The sequence below is a fragment of the Staurois parvus genome, unplaced genomic scaffold (assembly GCF_062004578.1).
Source record: "Staurois parvus isolate SC_StPar_1 unplaced genomic scaffold, SC_StPar_1.0 ptg000120l, whole genome shotgun sequence".
NCBI classification, from domain to species: domain Eukaryota; kingdom Metazoa; phylum Chordata; class Amphibia; order Anura; family Ranidae; genus Staurois; species Staurois parvus.
This window is the reverse complement of record NW_028317916.1, coordinates 8,565,816-8,586,513: the sequence shown is the minus strand read 5'-3', so window position 1 is coordinate 8,586,513 and position 20,698 is coordinate 8,565,816.

The window sequence follows — 20,698 nt, the reverse complement described above, 5'->3', positions numbered from 1 at the left end:
ATATTCAGTGAAGTGACTGGCCTCAAGTGATACACACAGATGAAAGAAATCTTTCTACATAAGTTGTACCTGTTTAGCTATGGCCATCTTTCCCGTACATCCATTCAAAGTGCACAATTTACTCAGGATCTCTCAGCTCTGAAAAGCTAGGGGTGAAGAGCTGAAATTACACCAGTGAGGAGAGCTCTGAGAGCTGATTGTAGGGGAGGGACACCCCCCCTCCACACAGCTTGCATAAACAGAGCTTAGGCTGTCAATCTGCTGGAGGTCCCTCCCCTGTCATCATTTTTGTCTTGAAGTCGGAGACACTTGCCACAAGTGACTCATGCTGATAGCTGAGGAATGAAGCAGCAAACAAAAATGACACTTATTGCTCTTAATTGAGACAAATATACACTATAGAGGAATATGCTTTGTCCATATATCATGCCTAAGGTTTACAACCACTTTAAATCAATGGGTTTAATCCCTCTTTAACCGCTTTCCGCCCACCCGCAATGTACTGCGGACAGGCGGCAGCTACAGGCAAAGCGAAGTATGGGAGCAGCACTCCGCACCCATGAGTGCTGTGTCAGGAGGACACAGCTAAATGAAGAGACCCAGGACCCAGTGATTGTGTGATCGTTATGCGATCACACGATCACAATGTTAGCAAAGCTGTTATGAATCAATCTGATTCATAACAACTCTGCTTCTCTTCCTAATGAGCTGTGATTGGCCAACATCTGTCACATGATACATGAGGCCAAGCACAGTACCCTGTTCCATGTGACCAGCTCCAGCCAATCACAGATTACTATCTTGAGCTGTCAAAAACCTAACTAAATCTACTATGGTAAAATTGTACTATTCTGATAAAAGTATTTAAAATAAAAAAATAAAAAATACCGTATTGAGAATGAAAAAAAATTAAGTTTTTTTTTAACTAGTTGCCGACTCTTTACCTGCATTTTCTGGGCTCTCGGCAAAGCAACATAATCTTATGTTGCTTTTTATTTTGGGGTGTGAACACGCCTGCGCCCTCTGCTGCCCCCGATCGGTCCAGGGAGAGAAGAGAGGTCACGGCACCAAGTAAAAACACTACATTTTACACACATTAGATTAGCACATTTAACCCTTTGATTGCCCCTATTAACCCTTTGATCGCCCCGTCACCCAGCCAGTGCCATTAGTACAGTGTCAATATATAACATTTTTCACTGATCACTGTATTCCTGCCACTAGTGACATCAGCTAGCTTCAGGGTTAGTTAGCTCCCCTCCCAGACAGGGTCAGCTAGCATTGCCCGCACACTATCACACTCACGTTAGAGGTCGCTGATCACCCCCATTACTAGTATAGTGTTTGTATGGATCAATATAAAGATCATGGACAGAACTATACAAGCATGTCATGTTTAGTATCCATTTACTCAGCGTAACATCATCTTTTATATTTTATCAAACAATTGGGCAATATATTGTGTTTTTCTGAATTAAAATTTTAAAAAGTGTATTTTTCCCAAAAGATTTGCGTTTGCAAATTGCTGCGCAAACACTGTGTGACATAAAAAATTTCAACACCCACCGTTTTATTCTCTAGGTCCCCTGCTTTAAAAAATATATAATGTTTGGGGGTTCATAGCAATTTTCGATCATAAAAAAAGTTTTTTCAAGTGTCAGAAAAAGCTTGGTCTTCAAGAGAATGTTGGCCCTGAAATGCCAGGATAGTAGAATCAACCCCTCCAAATAACCCCTTTTTGGAAAGTAGACACTACAAGGTATTTGGTAAGAGGCATGGTGAGTATTTTGCAGATCTCCTTTGTTGCCACATGTTTTTGGAAAACAGAAAGAAAACAAAAATGTATCTTTTATTTTTCAAAACCCTGTGACAAAAATGATATCTGTAAAATACTGAAGATGCCTCTTATCAACTTCCTTGGGGTGTCTACTTTCCTAAAAGGGGTCATTTGGTGGGTGTTTTTACTATCCTGGCATTTTAGGGCCTCTGAAACTGTGGTAGGTAGTGAGGAAGTGATATCAGGAAATATGTCCTTTGAAAGCCTGAAAGTGGTCATTGGATTTTGGGGACTTGTATGTAGCTAGGCTGCCAAAATGTCTCTTACATGTGGTATCCCCATACTCGGGAGAAGTGGAAGAATGTGTTTTGGGGTGTTATTCCACATATACCCATGGCATGCATAAGCAATATATAATTTAAGTGACCTTAAGGACCTTCCTTCAGCAGTTACCCACAAGGGCAGATTTTGAGGCCTTAGCTAGCCGTGTCGAATCTGCCCTTAGAGGGGAATTACTGGGGCTTTGACAAGAGATCTCAGACATTGACTCGAGATTGCTGGGGGTTGAACGGAACCATGAAGTTTCAGGGCATACACTTGATGACCTACAAAAGACACAATCTGATCTGTCCAACCAAGTACATTTACTTGTGGATGACTTAGAAAACCGTAACCGTAGACAAAATATCAGGCTACGGGAAATACCAGAGGCGATCGCGCAGGCCGAACTGCGTCCCTATGTTGCCTCCATTTTTAATAGATATCTGGATCATCTTTCAGATTCCGAAATCCTCATTGATAGGATCCATAGGCCATTAGGCCCGGTCCCGGCCTCAGCGAAAAACCCACATGATGTATTATGCCGCCTACACGCCTACCGCCTGAAAGAAGAGATCTTACAATATGCCTGGCGAGTGGGAGCACTGGAGTTTGATGGTGCTTCAGTCCACCTACTTCCTGATATCTCTAGGAAAACATTGCTAATGTGTACAGTGAAGGAAATAAGTATTTTATCCCCTGCTGATTTTGAATGTTTGCCCACTCACAAAGAAATGATCAGTCTAAAAATCGAATGGTAGGTGTATTGTAACAATGAGAGACAGAATAGCAACAAAAAATTCCAAAGAAATGCATGTCTAACAAATTATACACTGATTTGCATGCTCACGAGGGAAATAAGTACACCAACCGTCTGACCTGCCAGCACTATTTGCCTTCACTGAAATGGATCCCCTACCGGTTCCAAACTGGCTTACTTTTATTATCACACTTGACCCCACTGAGCAATCACGCCAGAGCCAGCCTCAAAGAATCTGCGTAAATTGCAGATCCAGAAGAAAACATCAGCCAGTGGCACACCATGATGAACTGCCCTGGCGACCCTGGGACACGTTGCACAAGCTTTCACTATGTACACTTCCTCATTGGCCTCTGCATGCAATACAAACCTCTTGTACGAATTGTTTAATTAAACTTCCTACCTGCAGTATACCTCTAGTGGGGTTTGGGGTATTTATGCTACCCGATTGGCCCTGCGACTGTATCCTGCAGTTTCTGGAGTACTGATTTATGTGTACTTTTTCAGTCTGCCTTCGGGTTTCCTGTTGCAGGTCATATGGGCCTCATGCCTTCTTATGCTAATGACTACTCTTTAGTGATAATCCCTACCGCTATTATGGCTATGGCTTGAATTGTTATCTCTTCTGTTCTGTTGGGTGTTCCATAGACTGTTTGACTTACTCATTGTTGTTGGTTTTAGCTGTGCTTCCAGTCTATGTAGGTGCTCCCCACCGTCCCGGGGTGGGAACGTGCTGCCTCCTGTGCCCAGTAGCGTGGATCGTTTTATTTCCATATCCAGTTGCGACAGGAACAGTGGAGAAACACATGCCTGCTTTACTCGACCATCTTGGGACCATGGGGGTGCTGAGCGCCTGCCCTGGGCATGTCAACCCCTATTAGTTGGTCTCCCTCCAGTGCGATCCCAGAGTAGCTGGGGTGGTGACTGGGTAGTTGGTCTTCCTGGGTGCGGTTTGGAGGGGGACTGGGATGCTGTCAACCAAGGATGAATGCTTCCGTTTACCATACCCTCTGATGGGGTGTTAGCCCTATGAAGGTTATAGACACTACCAAGTCATTTCTAGTCCTTATGTAGACGTAGATGGGGGGCCTCCTTGGGTTGGGGATCGACTCCTGCCCGTGCCTTACCACGTCCCCCTCTAGGCGCTTTCTGCCGGGCCGGCAGTAGAACAGCTTGTTAGAGCTTTCCATTAGAAGTTTTTTCCCTGCTATTTTTTCTCCTTTAGCTTTCTTTTCATTTTCTGTGTGGTGCCTTTTTTCTCACTACCTTTTCTTCTTCTCTCTCTTTTCTTTCTTTCTCCTCTCTTTCCCCTTCTTACCCTCATACCCTTCTACCCCTCCTTCCTTTTCACTTACCAGGTTGTGACACAACCGTGTTCCGGCCCTTCGGACGATGGTGGTGAAGTTTGTCTCATGGAATGTCAAGGGCTTAAATGCCCCAGATTTTTCTACAGCCTATCACAGCCCCTCGCAGTCTTCCAAATCTTAGGGGATGAGTATACTGATTGCTAAATCTATCTCCTGGCAATTCCTGGATGAGTACCAAGATCCAGAGGGCAGATTTCTCCTTGTGAAGGGGAAAATTTATGCTCAGACATGCACCCTGCTGAGCATATACCTATCTAATACAAACCAATTGCCAACCTCAGAACTGTTTCTTTCCACCTTCGATTTCTTTTTTGGATGGCACACTTATACTTGGAGGGGATTTTAATTTGACTCTTGACCCTCACAAAGACTCGTCGTGGTACATCTGCCCTTCCTAATCGATTGCGATCACATCTTCGAGATCTTCTTCGCTCAAGACATTTGGTAGATATCTGGAGGATCTTTCACCCTAGTGGCCGAGACCACACGTATTTCTCTCCCTCTCATGGTTTTTATTCTAGAATCAATTTGTTTCTTGTACAGCATTCCTCTATTCCTCTATCTTATAAGACAGACATAGGTCATATCGCGCTCTCCGATCACGCTGTCCATTATCACCTCTTCTGTTTGTTCTCAGCTTAGAACCTTTCCTCCAACATATCCGTAACAACCTGACTATAAGAGGACTAACAGCGCCTACATACCATCATAGAGTCACGGCGTATGCGGACGATCTTCTCTTCTATATCTTGGAACAGCTTACCTCCTTGCCTTCCCTGTTATATGAACTTAAGCTTTATGGCTCCCAATCTAATTTCAAGGTGAACCTCCAAAAATCGGAAGCCCTAAATATATCACTTCCTGACTCTGTTCTTTTTATACTACAGCAACATTTTCCATTTAAATGGGCGACGAACTACAGTTGTGTCCAAAATTATTCAACCCCCAATGCTGTAAAGGGGTTTAGGGACTATAGTGTACATTTGGAATTGTATTCAGAATCAAATCCTACAAGGACGTTGTAACTACCCAAATGCAACTAAAATGACATCAATTGTTTATGTAATACAGTAGTAAATGGTTCTTATGTGGTTTCTTCATTGCCACAATTATTCAACCCCTTAAAGACTACCACTCTGAAGAACAGAGGTTCATACAGGTGCTTTCCATCAGGTATTGAAAACACCTGTGGATGTCACCGAGCAGCAATCAAGCATAATAAGCACCAATTAGGCAGCTTTAAAATGACTGTGATACTCAGCTCCTTCTAGACATTTACTGGTGTGGTTACAAACATGGTGAAGGCAAGAGAATGGTCCAGGAAGACAAGAGAAGAGGTGATTTCTCTTCACAGGAAGGGCAATGGCTATAAGAAGATTGCAAAGATGTTAAACATACCAAGAGACACCTTAGGAAGCATCATTCGCAAATTCAAGGCAAAGGGCACTGTTGAAACGCTACCTGGTCGTGGCAGAAAGAAGATGCTGACTTCGACTGCTGTGCGCTACCTGAAGCGTAGAGTGGAGAGAAGTCCCCGTGTGACTGCTGAGGAACTGAGAAAAGATTTGTCAGATGTGGGTACAGAAGTTTCAGCCCAGACAATAAGACGCACACTGCGTAATGAAGGCCTCCGTGCCAGAACTCCCAGGCGTACCCCCTTGCTGTCTCCAAAGAATAAGAAGAGTCGACTGCAGTATGCCAAAAGCCATGTGGACAAACCACAAAAGTTGTGGGATAGTGTTCTGTGGACTGATGAAACAAAATTAGAACTGTTTGGGCCCATGGATCAACGCTATGTTTGGAGGAGGAAGAACAAGGCCTATGATGAAAAGAACACCTTGCCTACTGTGAAGCATGGTGGAGGGTCAATCATGCTTTGGGGCTGTTTTGCTTCTGCAGGTACAGGGAAGCTTCAGCGTGTGCAAGGTACCATGAATTCTCTTCAGTACCAGGAGATATTGGATGGAAACGTGATGCAGTCCGTCACACACCTGAGGCTTGGGAGACGTTGGACCTTTCAACAGGACAATGATCCCAAGCATACCTCCAAGTCCACTAGAGCATGGTTGCAGAGGAAAGGCTGGAACATTTTGGAGTGGCCATCGCAGTCACCAGACTTAAATCCGATTGAGAACCTCTGGTGGGACTTAAAGAAAGCAGTTGCAGTGCGCAAGCCTAAGAATGTGACTGAACTGGAGGCCTTTGCCCATGAAGAATGGGCGAAGATACCCGTAGATCGCTGCAAGACACTTGTGTCAAGCTATGCTTCACGTTTAAAAGCTGTTATAACTGTAAAAGGATGCTGTACTAAGTACTAAGATTGAATGTCACTTGGGGGTTGAATAAAACTGATAATGCTGTGAGCACAGAAAAGACATTTGTGGTTATTTCATTATAACTGTTATGTTATATTTGTCTGACCTACAAGTGCCTCTTTAATGTAAATGTAAGCAAGATGACTGAATGATCAAAAGCAATGTCAAACTGGCCAAAACACTCAATTTCAGTGGGGGTTGAATAATTTTGGACACAACTGTATATCCAATATCTCGGAACGAAAATTCTGGCGAACCTGAACTCTACCTACAAGCTTAATTTCCAACTGTTTTTGACTTCCTTACAACAGGACTTGGCAAGGTGGAAACATCTGGCTTTGCCTTGGTTTGGACGATATAATGTACTCAAAATGAATGCAATGCCAAGATTACTGAATCTCCTACAGGCCCTACTTATTAAATTACCACAGATGTATTTTCGCACTTTATGGTCAATTTTTGTCTAATTCGTTTGGCACAGGAGGTCTCCGCATCTTAGTAGATCACTCTTGCTATGACCCAAACTGAGGGAGGAATGGGTTTCCCAGACCCGGCATTGTATTACACAGCAGTACACATGACTCGAGTGGTAGACTGGAGTAGACATAGCCTATGTAAATTTTGAGTCTCTCTAGAACAGAACTTTGCAGGAGGTGGTGTCTTGGGCAGGTATTCAATTTACCACACAATTCCCCCTTCACCCTTTAATTTAGGCCATGCTGACAGAACTGGGAAGGGTATACAAACTTTCTTCTTTGAATAGCTTTCCTTCTCCAATGACACCAATCATAGGTCACCCATCCTTTGCCCTGGCTTTGACGGACCTCACATTCCTTCATCATGCTCACCAGAAACCTTTACGTGCATCCTATTTCCTTCAAACCACGGGGTAGGCACCGGATGGCTTTGTTTTTGCACACTCGGGTCCCAAAGTCCTTAACAGCTGGCGAGCCTTTCCTATTAGCACATTTTTTACATTCCCTCCCCAAGCCACAATTGTTTCAGAGGCTACCAATCAGTAAATTGCTGTCGCTTTCTTATCAATACCTCTTATTCTTACATGCTTGAACAGATCCACCGTTCCAGACAAAGTGGGAATCGGTCTTGCAAAACACTTTCTCTGATCAGCAAAAAGATCGGATCCTCTTCTTCGCACATACATCTTCATTGTGCAGCAAGTATCAGGAAACAACATATAAAATAGTTACTAGTTGGTACAGGACCCCTTCGATTCTACCTAGAATTTTTTCTCAGGAAACTGATCAATGCTGGAGATGTAAGGCTCATCTGAGTACACTTCTCAAACATGTGGGAGTGTCCAGTTTTATGCCCATAATGGCAATAAGTCCTGCATTTTGTACACAAATTTACAGACATTTCCCTATTAGATGACCCAGCGGTAATCCTCCTAAATTTGACTCCTCTGTCTAAGAAAAAATACCACAGTTCCCTACTTAAACAGCTACTAAACATGGCAAGAGCCTGTATTCCGGCTATGCGGAAGCAACAGACCCCCCTCCCCCACTATCTCTCAGTGGTTCACCAGGGTGAATGATATAGAGAGCATGGAACTCTTGACCTCTGCTCTACGGGGAAAGTGTGAGGAACACCAGATGGTTCTATTGGGATCAGTTTTGTTTCTCCAATGAATATGCTCAGTACATTTGAAACCTTTGCCCCCTGATACCGTATCGATGGGTTGTCTTACTTTTGTGCCGTACACAACCTTTGCCACTATCTCTCCCTGTGCTCAACAGCTCCCTTCCTACCCCTGCCCCACCCCTACCCATCTTCTCCTTTTTACCCTTCCCCCTTTCCCCCTCCCCCCTCTTTTTTTTCTCTCTTCTGCTTTTCTTCCTACTCGTTTTATTGTTGTTTGCTTTCACTTCCCAAATTAAACTAACACAAAAATTCCTTATTGCACATTTCCTTAGCCAGTACACATTAAATGGTGAGATGGTCTTTCGGGTCCTAGAGACTCAATCTTTGAATACTGCATCCCTACCATGCTCATCGATGGGCCCTTTCCAAAAGCTTCCTTCTTTCTACAGTTGTGCCTTTTATAATACTGTGTTCATACGTGTTTTGTAAACTGGGACTGATGATGATTAACCTAGTGAACCTTTTCTTCATGCTGTTATTTCGGATGTAACTTGCATCAACTGTGTGATGTTGTTACCCTTTTGTATTTGCCTGTGCATTTACAAAAAAAAAAAAAAGAAAGTAAAAGCTATGTAAAGTCCAATATATATATACCATCATTTCTAGACACTATAACTTTCATACAAACCAATAATTATACATGTACATGTATTAGGATTTTTCTTTACCAAAGACATGTAGCAGAATACATTTTGGTCTAAATTTATGACTAGATTTGAGTTTATTGGATATTTTTTATAACCAAAAGTGAAAAATATCGTGTTTTTTTCAAAATGTTTGGTCTTTTTGTTTATAGTGCAAAAAGTAAAAACTGCAGAGGTGATCAAATACCACCAAAAGAAAGCTCTATTTATGTGAAAAAAGGACATATATTTTGTTTGGGTACAGCATTGCACGACTGCACAATTACCAGTTGAAATAGCACAGTGTCGAACAGCAAAGGGAGGTAAATCTTACAGAGAACAAGTGGTTAAATATGTCATTTAAATTTGTTTTCTTCTTTTATTTTTTTTTTTCTTTATTTTCACCTGGTGTTGTAGCCAGTCATTCTGTTTTTTTGTTTTTTTTTAAGTATTATTTTTCCTTTAACAGACCAACCTGTCCAGCCTTAGCTTCTGTTGCCGGTGCTATGGAAGATCCGGAACCTGAATGCACTCAATAAGGCAAAAACTATTTTCAGCAATATTTTAGTTTTCTGTCTTACACCCCCTTCCACTGCATCCCACAATACAATGCATTCAACTTATAGAGAGGTATGTAATGTATGGGTATTGCATGATTCTGAAATTCCTATTTTACAATTCACTGGTCAGTTAAGTCACTTATGTAGCTGTATAAAAAATTAAATTAAGTGACATGTGTCGTCTTTTGTGATATGACTCAGCTGAGTGACTTGCATGGGATTCTTGTAATCCTTGTTCATGACTCGTTCTTTCCTTTGAGCAATCTGATGTTTTATTAATAATGATTTTAGATTTTACTGCAGTTTTTTATGTCTTTGTTTTTATCCTTGCTGACCTTTAGAAAAGGTTAATGTAAGACTTACATCATTTTACCACACACCTAATAGTGTCATTTTAGAATCATTTTACATATGTCATTGGATGCTGAATGTTGTCATAATACTTGCCCTGTCCTTGTCTGCCTGTTGCAGGATAGCACTAAGTAGGTAGTGATTGCCAGACCTGTTAAAGGGAATCTATACTGAAAGAAATACAAGGGCTACAATTATTGACCTTCTTCTTTTTCAGAACTTTCTTAATCATTGACCTGAAACAAGATGGCAGATTTGAAAGTCAAAAGCCCTGAGCTCAATACTTGTGTAGCGCAGCCCCCGCAGCGGCTGCTGACTTTAGCTGGTTCTCCCCCAAAGAGTACAGAGGCCACCATCTACCCAAGCAACAGACCATTCTAGAGGTTGTCTTTTTGTGATTTACTGCTTTTAGAAATTGTAACAGGACAGGGGGATTAGGGCGTGGGGTACTCCAAAATGGTTAGGAACTGGCTGTCTTCTCCTTAAGCAGCTGGGAATATTGAACGGTCTTATGCCTTACAGCTGGGGGTCATAAGGCAAGTTTTTTTGGCATCTGGTTGCCCTGCATCACTGCACAGCTATTGGTACCTAGTGCAATATCTGGAACACTGTACAGTACAGGAGGACACTCTTCTCTAAGCTCAAAGTCCAGGACACTGCTGAGTAGAGGGAATGTCAGTATCTCAGACCTTATGAGAGCTGTATAAGTCCAAGCAACATCTGTCACTTATTTCCCAAAGGCACACAGTCACCAGAGATCATTACTCAAAAGTCTCTAGGACAGCTGTCACCTTCCAGCCTCCTACAGACACAACCCAGTGAGTGAGACAGTCCTTCTCTAGACCAAATCCTTTAGGTGAAGTCCTGCAGTCAGTTCCAGATCATTTCCAGGTCCCAGCTCGGCCACCATTGAGACCTCACAGAAGAGTAACACAGTCCACATGGTGCCTCAAAAGCAATTGCCTTCCAAGGCTTGGAACTCTCCTCCCTGGAGAAAGACATTCTCTCCAGAGCTTCAGACTAATTATCAGTTTCTCTGCCACAATCTGGGCACACCTCCCCAAGGATTGGCTAGGCCCTGATCAATATTCAGGCTGGTTATTTGAATTTTCCCTTTCTATGCTCTCAAAAGGTGGGGGGAGCAATCAAACTTGCATACTGTGTAACTCTGAACAGACCATACCAGACAATCACTGCTTCCTTGTTTTCAGAAGGAGCCAAAATCTAAATGTACCTAGCATCCTGTCTGGCTTCTTATCCTTCAACAGATTGCCCCATAGAAGCACAGTGTAGAAAAGAATGTAAACACAAGTGTTCTGGGTTTTGTTTACTTCAGGGGTGTAGTGACCTCACAGCACTTCCAGTATGGAAGCTTAGGCAGAGCAATTACAGCTCTGTCCAGCTTCTCTTTGTAGCAGTGGATCACTGCTATAGTGATGTACTGCTGAGGAGAGCAGATGAAGGGCTACCTTCTTGCCTAGGCTTAGGAAGACAATGATTCGGTTTGCAAACCTGTCCCTACTTTTTCAGCCCATAACATTTTTCTGGGCATTAGGACTAAGTGGGCAGCACAGTGGCAAAATGGTTAGCACTTCCGCCTGGCAGTACTAGGGTCATCAGTTTGAAGCCCAACCACGGCACTACCTGCCTGGAGTTTGCATGTTCTCCCTGTGCCTGCATGGGTTTCCTCCGGGTACTCCAGTTTCCTCCCACGCTCCAAAAACATTCTGGTACGTGAATTGGTTCCTGTATAAATTGGCCCTAGTATGTGTATGTATGAATGTAAGTTAGGGATCTTAGATTGTACACCCCTTGAGGATTAGGGACTGATGTGACTGTACAATATATATGTAAAGCGCTGCGTAAATTGACGGCGCTATATACGGTAAGTACCTGTAATAAATAAATAAGTCCCCTAAGCCAATGAATCTCAAGCATGAAGGGGCAGTCCAGAGCCAGGCCTGCAGCCTCCCTGTTGAGCCATCTGTCGGGCATTGGCAGGACTATGGCCATAGCAGCCTTTTTCAACATTGGACCAGCTTCTTCGCAGTAACAGCAGCATTCGGGGAGGGGAGAGAGGCAGCTGCCTTTAAGATTCATGGAGAACTAGACTACAACTTACAACAGGAAGGACTACAAGAAGCAGGTGGCCTGCCTGTGCTTCAGAAATGATAGGTAGAATGAGGTGGGATGTGTTATTTTTATGATTATAGGTATCCCTGCACTATATGTGTATACCTAGGTCAGGGAGGCTTCAGTTTTATTTCAGTTGCTTTGGCGTTCTGTGGAATCATTCATAACTTGGATTTGTGCACTTTTGTGCCAGTTGTAACGGTTGCACTATTTTGTTAGCTGGATTGATACTCTTATTGGTTTATTGTGCAATGTACAATAATATAACCAAGTTCGGTAATCCACAACAGTTTTAGTTTACTATAGAAAGATGAATATTGTTGCCATGAGTTACTGCACATGTAAGCCTACGTTCTTTTACTGTGATTATTGTGCATGCTATTTTAACTCTGTCAGCTTTAGCCTTTAATGAAGCTTTGTAGGTAATTTGTATGTTTCATAAATAAGTTATGTAGCCCCAGTCTGCTTTGCTAGCAGAAAAGAGTGGCTGCAGTTTCATTTCTTGTGTTTACAGAAGGACAGGCATAGCTGTAATTGCAGACAGTTGTTACAAAGCTTTGTGTATCCTGTTAAGTCTTCTCACCACACAGAGGAAGAGGATGTGGACTGTTGAAACTGGTGTGGACACTGGGAGAAATGGAGGGAGAGAGACTGGTTGCTGGCAAAGTGCTTAACGCATCTGAGATGGTGAGGACACCGCTGGGTATAGGAGAACATCACTGATGCTGACTGAGCCCGCTGCCTAGCTGTCGGGGAGAATGTTGCAGTCTCAGACTGGATTGGAGGTCATCTGCTGCCATCACAAGATTTGGTGAGAGGTCCCTTCCACAGTGTGGGTGCCTTCACCAGGGTTTGGAGGAACTTTCCTGAGTGCTCCAACATGAGTTTTAAGCCCCAACATGCTGGCCAGCAGGGAAATGTGTTTAAAATAGACTGCCATGCTATTATTGCAGTATTACTCCTTTGGCATAGGGCTAGAGTATAGGGTTTAAAGCAGGGGCGGACTGACCATTTGGAAACTCGGGCACTGCCCGAGGGCCTGGGGTCAATAGGGGGCCCCATGAGATGCCCCTGGTACCTTTTTCATAGGCTTTGTTGAGTTTGGGCAAGTTCACAGGGGCCCCATGATCCCCTATTGCCCAGGGGCCCCATGAGTTGTCAGTCCACACCTGGTTTAAAGACTATTTTTTTATGCAACTTGTTTGTTACCAACTGTATACCTTAATTGCTATTGTTTTACATATTTGCTGAACAGTTACAGATCTATGTTTCCTTTTATTGGGGTAATATATATATATATATATATATATATATATATTTGCAATAAATATTCCCCCTTCAGCCCAGGTGTGTCAGCGTGCATGGTACTACTTGCAGAGTCGTGGGCAAAGGAAACAGAGAACCCGAGCAACAACGGCTCCTTTGTGGGTGAACGCTACAGTTACGTTGGTAACATCTTATAATTTTGTTTTCTCATAGCAAACAGGCAGCACAATAGTTGTGATTTTCTCATAGCAAATACGTTTTGATGTTCCAGACAGCCAATAAGCAAAGTTCTGAAATTGTCACATGACAATATCTGATCTTCCTGATTGCTTTCAGTTCCAGGGTGCCTTGCTACATGTTGTGATAACTCATTACTCTCAGTGAACTGCAGGGCTGCTGCTATTTCATTTATAATGATGGGCTTGATGTTCGAGTCAAAAGTTGCGAACCACAATGCAGTGCGCTCTGGCAGTGTATTATGCTTGGCCAAAAGCATTGTGAATGGCCAAAGCAGTGCACCTGACCACAGGTCAGGTGCAATGCTTTGGCCAGTCACAGCACAATTGGTCAGAGCTAGCAATGATGTCACCGGTTGTGCTTCCCAAATGTTTACATCTGACTGGCAAATGTCAGACAGCGGAGAATACTCGGCGGGTGTGGACGGGTCTGCGGGCATTGGGTTTTCTTTTTTATTTCAGCAAGTCAGTTTCATCATGACAACGCTGGATGCCATAATTGACAATGGATTACAAAGATTGAACCATTTTTTTGGCTTTTATTTTAATAAAGGACTTGTGGTTTTATTCACATTTTACAATTTTTGTAGTAAATGGGTAAGGGTACTATGTACCCCATACTCATTCACAGGGGGCCGGGATCTGGGGGCCCCTTTGTTAACCACCTCCTGCCCACCATATAAGGAAATGATGGGAAGGCGGCAGTTCCATTGTTCTGGGGGCACACGGCGATTGATGGTGCGCTGTGTCCCAGGGACACAGCGGATCACCTATCGCAGTAAAGAGCCGATGACATGGGCTCTATCATGTGATCAGCTGTATCCAATCACAGCTGATTGTATGTAAATAGGAAATGCCGGTTATTGGCAGTCCTCTCCTCACGCTGACTGCGGTAAGTGACATTCCTCAAAAGTAACATGTGCACTGATCATCAGGACACTGATCATCAGTGCCCTGATTATCAGTGTAGCCCTATCAGTGGCACCTGTCAGTGCTGCCTAACAGTTCCAAGCAGTTCCGCTTATCAGTGCCATATATGAGTGCTGTCTTATTGTGTCCATGGAAGATTTATTTTTTTCCCACAAGTTTCTGGAAAATGACAAAAACTTTTTTTTTTTTTGTTTTTTTTTTTACACAAAATTGTCATTTAAATGATTTATTTCTTGCACAAGCCATGGGTATATGTGGAATTACACCCCAAAATACATTCTGCTACTTCTACCGAGTATGAGGATACCACACGTGTGACACTTTTTGGGAGCCTAGCCACATACAGGAGCCTGAAATCCAATGACCACTTTGAAAGCCTGAAGGTGCGTAACTTCTTCATTTCACTTCCCCACTACCTATCACAGTTTCGGAGGCCCTGAAATGCCAGGATAGCACCAAACCCCCCCCCCCAAATGACCCCTTTTTGGAAAGTAGACACTCCAAGGAATTTAAAAAGAGGCATGGTAAGTATTTTGCAGATCTCATTTTTTCTTACAAGGTTTTGAAATATAAAAAAGAAAAGAAAAATATGTTTTTATTTTCTTTCTTCATTTTCCAAAAACTTGTGGCAACAAATTAGATCTTCAAAATACTTACCATGCTTCTTATCAAATTTCTTTGGGTGTCTACTTTCCAAAAAGGGGTCATTTGGGGGGGTTTGGTGCTATTCTGGCATTCCAGGGCCTCCGAAACTGTGATAGGTAGTCAGGAAGTGTAATGAGGAAATAAAGCTCTTTAAAAGCCTGAAGGTGCTTATTGGATTTTGGGGTCCTGTACTTGGCTAGACTGCCAAAAAGTCTCTCATATCTGGTACCCCCATACTCGGGAGAAGTAGCAGAATGTATTTTGGGGAGTAATTCCACATATACATATGGCTTGTGTGAGCAATAAATTATTTCAATGACAATTTTGTGTAATTTTTTATTTTTTTTTGTCATTTTCCAAAAACTTGTGGTAAAAAAATAAATTCTTCTATTGATTCAACATTCCTCTCAGCAAATAGTTTGGGGTGACTACTTTCCAAAAAGGGGTCATTTTGGGGGGTGGGGGCATTTTATGCCCAGCATTAGAAGTTTATGCCACACATCATTCACTCTTCTAACCACCTGAAGACCAATCCTTTTTGTTCACATGAAAAAAATCTGTATTTTTTGCTAGGAAATTAATTTAAACCCCAAAACATTATATATTTTTTTAAAGCAGACACCCTAGTGAATAAAATGGTAGGTACTACAATTTTTTTATGGCACATAGTACTGGCGCAGCGATTTTTCAAAAGCAATTTAAAAAAAAAAAAATACACTTGTTTTACTTTTAATGCACAAAAACACAATATATTGGCCAATTGTTTGGTAAAATATAAAAGATAATGGTATGCCGAGTAAATATATACGAAACATGACATGCTTTAAAACTGCGCATGCCCCGTTCAATGGCGACAAACTGCAAACATTTTTAATATCCATAGGCAGCGCTTTAAAAGCCACCATTTTAGATTTACAGAGGAGGTCTAGTGTTAGAATTACTGCCCTTGATCTGATGTTCACGGCAATACCTCACATGCATGGTGCAACCGCTGTTTACATAACAGCACAGGGTCAAGGCTTGTGCACACAGGTGTGCTCGCATGGGAGGGGCAAATGTTTTTTTTTTTTAGTTATTTTGATTTTTTTTTATTATTTTTACATTGTACCTTTTCATTTTTTTTTTTTATCACTTTTAATGCTATAACAGGGAATGCAAATAACCCCTATAACTTCAATGGGCATTGTCATATATTCTTTTTTGAGAAATCTGGGGTCTATCAGACTCTAGATATTGTCAAGATCCTACCTTTTCCCAGAGATTATGTTTCTCCATGTGCTGGCATCCATGTTGGATTTCTGCAGAGCATGGTGGGAATCTTTTATGCCTTCTTCTCCAGAGGGGTGTGGCTGATTACATTTAAGCCTGTGGTCCGCACATGCCCTTTGCACTTGTGTCTTGTGTCTTTGTGTTGCTATAACTCTGTTCTGACTCTCGTGACTCTCCTGGAAGCTGACTCGGCTTGTGACCTGACCATTCTTTGTGTTCTCCTTTGATCTGACCCTCCATTGCTGAACGAACTCGGCCCGTGACCCGTGATTCTCGTCAGCTGTCCTGTACCGTTTTGTCCCGTTGTTGTCGACCCGGCCTGCCCGACTACTCTATTGTCTTTTCCACTAGCTACACGCCATTGGCAGCGGCCATTACCGCAACTGAGGTGTCTCGGGGGCCGCGACCTGGTTCCTGGCTGCGTCAAGTCAATCCCCACCATCAGGGGCCCTGGTGAAGGGCAGCCTGGGACTTAGACTCCGCGCCCTGGGGGACTTCGGTCTGTGGGTGGTGGTTGTTGCCAGCCAGTGCGTTACATTGTTATTAGGCCTGCCTGTCCGTTCCTCAGCTCCTGCCCTGACAGATATCTCCTCTGCCCTTACATTATCTAATCAAACCAAAATCGGTGTGATCAGATGCTTTCCCAATTTACAAATGGCGCTGTTTATATCCTGCGAAACTGAAGTGATGAAATGCTTGTAGCTTCCGAATTCTTAGACTATAGAGATGATTGGCACCATTCTGGTCTCCAATCAGCTCTATGGTCAGCTGGCAGAAACACCGGCTGCATTCTCAGGTTCCCCTGATGGCACGGGACTGCCCGAGAAGGCCGTGGAAGGCAGCGGAGGAGGGGGGACATCATCTCCCACTGCTTGTAAAAGCAATCTTGCAGCTAATTAGCCACTAGGATTGCTTTTACATGACCGGCTGAAAAAAACAACACCAGGATGATGCCTGCAGCTGTAGGCATCATCCTGGTATAACCCTTCAAATCCAGTGATGTACCAGTACATCGCTGGTCATATATACTATGTCCTTTTTTTTTTTGTATGCAGCCAGTGGACTGAATGAAAAAATTAGAAGAAATCTCTGCCAGAAAAAGTGTGTGGTATGCCCACCATTAGAATATACCGCCCTGCATCCACCCACTTCTAATGGTGGGCACACATTAGGTCACACTTTGCCACAAGTGCCAGTTCCAAGATTGAATAAATGTCTAAATAGTGGCACGCTTGAATAAAAATTGTCCACGTATAAGTGGTACCCCATATGGAGAAATGATGACACCAAGTCCCAAACTATCTTGCCACTGCTCCCCATGTAGTCTGGGCATCCGGGGGGGCTCCACGTGACTATCTTTTCCCTCATAAATCCGAAACCTATAAGTATAGCCCAGGGGCGGACTGACCATTTGGAAACTCGGGCACTGCCCGAGGGCCCGGGGTCAGTAGGGGGCCCCATGAGATGCCCCTGGTACCTTTTTCATAGGCTTTTTTGAGTTTGGGCAAGGACACGGGGGCCCCATGATCCCCTATTGCCCGGGGGCCCCATGATCCCCTATTGCCCGGGGGCCCCATGAGTTGTCAGTCCGCCCCTGGTATAGCCTGTTGTCCTCTCACAGGTCTTCTACATCTTGACCCCATATCTGGCACGCTTGCAGGGGAGAAATTGTTTAATGCAAGGCGGCCAGAAAAATTAATAAGGGACTCATCAACGCAGATGTTTTGCTGGGGAGTATAGACATCTGCAAATTTTAGGTTAAGGTGATTTGCGAGGGGCTGAATTTTGTGGAGCCGGTCAAATTCAGGGTTACCCCGAGGATGACAGAGTGTATTGTTGCTGAAATGCATAAAACACATTATACTCTCATATCTATGCCTGGCCATGGCAGCAGAGAACACGGCATATGATGAATCGGGTCTGCAGACCAATACAACCACAATTCATTTCTTTTAGTAATGCCCATGTTGAGGGTTAGGCCCAAAAAAAATGTAAATTTGAAAACCGTAATGAGTTTCCATGCGAATGGTCTGGCAAAGTTTGAATTTGGGTTGGCGGCAATAAATTGTTGTGCATATAAACTGCTTTGATCCACAATCAACGCATACAGATATTCCGTGAAAAACAGCTCCAAAAATCAAGGAGGTATGTGAAAGACCAAGATGTACTAGGCCGCTTGTACTCGACAGTTCACCAAAAGGTAGCGCGGCACTAGTACTGGCACTCTGCTGCATGTGAGAGTCATCAAAATTTACCGACAAGTGCTAACAGAGATCAGGCCTGATTCTGCGAACACTGCGGTTTTGTGTGCAGTGTATCAAGTAACAGTGACCTACTGGCACTGCACTTGCTGGGGGAGAAGGGGGGGTAAGCGTAGGGGCTAAACGCAGGTGTTGGCAGGTGCCGGGGCTGATCCCGCTAATGCTGCGTTTTTGGGGACGCTTTACTAATGTGAACGCTGGTATAGTGCTGACCTGATCAAAGATATTGACCCGTTCAGACACTATACTAGCAATGGAGGTTTATTGTACATGAGCGTGCTCCTGGCAATCAAGGGTTTAAATTTGATGACTGGTGTACTCTTGCACAGCAGCACTGGAAGTGTCTCATATCTTAAGATGGGTAGAGAGTCACACGCTGGCTCTTTCTGCAGTACACATACTAGGGGTAGAAAACTGGCAAGCGGGCTATCTCAGTTGAAAAGATCTTTGTCATGGAGAGTGGGCCCTTCACCTGAGTCTTTCAAAAAACCTGCTTATGATGGAGAATGGCAGATGCTAATCTTCTGATGTACCTCAGATGAAAGGAGGATAAATTTGTACCAAGGGCAAAGGACTCTTGGGCAGATGCAGTGGAAGCATTGGTGGCTCCATGGGATTGTTACAATCTGATATACACTATATTGCCAAACGTATTGCCTGCCTTTACATGCACATGAACTTTAATGGCATCCCAGTCTTAGTCCGTGGGGTTTAATATTGAGTTGGCCCACCCTTTGCCGCTATAAAAGCTTCAACTCTTCTGGAAAGGCTGTCCACAAGGCTTAGGAGTGTGTCTATGGAAATGTTTGACCATTCTTCCAGAAGCACACTTGTAAGGTCAGGCACTGATGTCGAACGAGAAGGCCTGCTCACAGTCTCCACCCTAATTCATCCCAAAGGTGTTCTATCAGGTTGAGGTCAGATCTCCACCCCAAACTCACTCATTCATGTCTTTATGGCCCTTGCTTTGTGCATTGGAGCAGTTGGAACAGGAAGGGACCATCCCCAAACTGTTGCCACAAAGTTGGGAGCATGAAATTGTCCAAAATGTCTTGGTATGCTGACACTTTAAGAGTTCGCTTCATTGAAACTAAACAGCCATGCCAACCATTGAAAAACAACCCCACACCATAATCCTCCCTCCACCAAACTTTACACTTGGCACAGTGCAGTCAGGCAAGTACCGTTCTCCTGAAAACCGGCAAACACGTCCATCGGATTGCCAGACAGAGAAACGTGATTCGCCACTCCCGAGAACTCATCTCCACTGCTCTAGAGTCCAGTCACGATGTATTTTACACCACTGCATACAACGCTTTGCATTGCACTTGGTGATATAAGGCTTGGATGCAACTGTTCAGCCATGGAAACCCATTCCATGAAGCTCTCTAGGCACTGTTGTTGTGAAGGCCACACAAAGTTTGGAGGTCTTTAGCTATTGACTCTGCAGACAGTTGGCGACTTCTGCGCACTGTGCGCTTCAGCATGCGCTGACCCCACTCTGTCATTTTACATGGCTGAGTTGCTGTTGTTCCCAGTTGCTTCCACTTTGTTATAATACCACTAACAGCTGACCATGGAATATTTAGTAGCAAGGAAATTTCAGGTATGGACTTATTGCACATGTGGCAACCTATCATGGTACCACACTTGAATTCACTGAGCTCCTGAGAGTGACCCATTCTTTCACAAATGTTTGTAGAAGCAGTCTGTATACCTAGGTGTTTGATTTTATACACCTGTGGCCATAGAGAAGATTGGAACACCTGAATCCAATGATTTGGAGGGGTGTCCCAATACCTTTGGCAAAATAGTGTATGTGTACCCACTGGTAAAACATTTGCTGTGGCTACTACGCCAGATAGAAGTCAAGAGGTTTCATATGATCCTAATGGCTCCGGATTGGCCCTGCCGGTCATGGTACATGGATATCATTCATCTGGTAGTGAACACTCTTTGGCGTCTACCACTTTGAGAATACTTGATGTCTCAATGACCCTTTTACCACCTTGATTTACAGCTGTTGGCTTTGCTTGCTTGGCTCTTGAAAGCAAGGTGCTGAGGGGCAAAGATTTATCAGATGAGATCATCCACACCACGTTTAAGGGTCTCAAGGCCACATCTAATAAGGTTTATAATGGTACTTGGAAGATTTTTTGTAAAATGTGAGTCCCTAGGGGTATGCTCTAGTTTCTTTCTATTGCCCACCTCACAGATTTTCTTCA